This window comes from Pinus tabuliformis, chromosome Q, assembly GCF_031772625.1.
Source record: "Pinus tabuliformis cultivar Carrire ecotype Pingquan chromosome Q, CPIR1, whole genome shotgun sequence".
Lineage (NCBI taxonomy): Eukaryota > Viridiplantae > Streptophyta > Pinopsida > Pinales > Pinaceae > Pinus > Pinus tabuliformis.
Window position 1 is genome coordinate 1,279,480,982 of NC_142296.1, and position 2,377 is coordinate 1,279,483,358.

Below are 2,377 nucleotides of genomic sequence, written 5' to 3' on the forward strand. Positions count from 1 at the left end.
ATTTTGCTTATCAGTTAGTCTTTTAATTATTCTTTCCTAGTCCCTCATGAGTTTCCCATTGTCGATTGTAGTATACCTAGGGGGGATAGTATGGGATACATAGGGAGGTACCCAAGGGAATAATGTAATAATGATATGGGCCATAGTTATAAGGTAAGCACATGGTATTAGATATATGGTATTGAGAGAACCATGGTAATGACCCATGGTATTGTAGGTATGAATCATACATAGAGGTTAGAGACTCCCCATTGAGAATGTCATGGAATATTGTATGAACAAGCATATGGCTTGTGGAGCACTCTCCTTCCTTAAGGAGTGATTGTATGGTGTTTCCCTACCTTAAGGGTTTTGAGATTAATAAAGATCTGAAGTTGTTATCTTATATTTTGTTATTTCTTGGGCATATTCCGTATTTTTATTATATTTGCAAATAAGATATATTACATCGGCACTTAACCTAGCCATTTATATCCTCATTTGTTCATCTCTTTCTAGAAGTATTGCAGTTGTGGACTAGGGTTATTCCCCTAACTGGACTCACATCCCTAGATTGGGTCCTTAAAAAGGTATTGAATTAGGTTGGGTAGGTAGTCTTGTAGACAAGGTGGTCATATTACTACCTCGTCTTTATTATTTTCTCTATGGAACAAGAAATATAATTTCCATTACCATAATATCATACTTTACCATACGTCTTGTATTTTGTAACAATTTGATTTATCATAACTTCCCTTATTCAAATATACATAAATAATGATCATCGTTGTTCATTATTTACCTTGCAGCTAGAGGACACTACCATCGAAGGGTTTTATTTCCACTTTGTTGTAATTAAACTTAGGATGGGTCCCAACCTTGACTAAGTTATTATATTTTTTCTTAGAACATCTGTTACAACCATTGGGGTCATTCGACTTAGAGATTCTATTCTTTATTATGTTCATATGAGTGTTTTTATCCACAGATCCTTCTAGAGTATCTAGATGTAGCACATTGGAGGTCTTGGTATTTGCATGGATGTGTTGTCACCATTCCATGATTTTCCTTACTTAGGGTTTAGATAAATGGTGGAGACACAGCCTGTACCATTATGGGTAACTATCCACTCTCCCACTACACTCTGTTGTCCTTAGTGGCATCCTTAGACCCTTCAAGCGGGCTCTGTAACTTTGATTTCATAACGAGGAGTATTGTTGTACAAATAATGTTGTCTCTATGCCATTAAGCCTTAATCCTACAACCTTATTGTCAAGTGGTATGCATTCTTGAATTCATTTAATTTCTTTGTTGATAATATTAAGAAATGTTAGTTAAGTGAAACCCTAACCAAATTTTTCTCAATGTTCCATTACTTACAGGTCAAGGTTTTTTCTCTTCGTTATTTTGCTTGGGTTCACACCACTTGAGCTGGTAATTTCTCAAAGTCTCAGAGGATTTCACACCAGAGGCACTTCCACCATTCTTTTCGAACACACATAGGGTTACCCCAATGGTAAACTAGTCCCACCATAAAAACCTAGCATTAAGTAGCAACTTCCAGTTCAGCTTTTCATTAGAAATAAATACTGAGTATATGCATTGATTGTGTAAGTTTGTCATCTAATTGGTTAATATCTCCCCTATTTAAGAATGGTTACCTAATTCTTCGAACATTTTTTTAGTACAGTGTTATTTCATAGGTGCTTATAATTGTCCTATCTTTTCTCACTATTTCGGGTAACACCGTAAAGGTGAATTGTGGTCATTTTTATCTCTTCAATCATGGATATAGAAATGACCCATTTGACCATTTATTTTAAAAACTTGCAACTCTTAATTTTAGACTTAAGGTTATTCGAACTTCTTCACACAAGTTTTATGCACCCGAGTCAAGAAGGAGGAAGTGACCCAAACCGAGGCTCTTCACACAATCCGAGCCACTTTGGGTAGTCACCCATGATGGGTTTGCATTAGAGAAATTTTAAGTCCTAAAATGGGCCACCTAAATAATATTATAAAATAATAGTGGAAATAATAAAATAATACTGAATTACATCATCAAATTTTAGAGGGAAGAAGGAAAAAAACTACTTTTTGAACTCATATTTTCAGCATATCTCCCTAAGAATTTCCTCAATTTTTTAGCGAAAGCACTTGTTGGATGCGAAATTTAATTCTTCATCAAAGGAGTACCCATGTTTCATACTTTCAATGGACTTTACTACGACAAAAAGGATAAATACATGAAAAACATGATTGCAATAATACATTTTCATGTCTTTCTCACTTTAGTGTAGGAAGGTCCATCAAAAGTATGCAACATGGGTACTACATGGAAGAGGAATCAAATTTTGCATCCCACATGTGCTCCCACTCAAAAATTGAGTAAAATTGT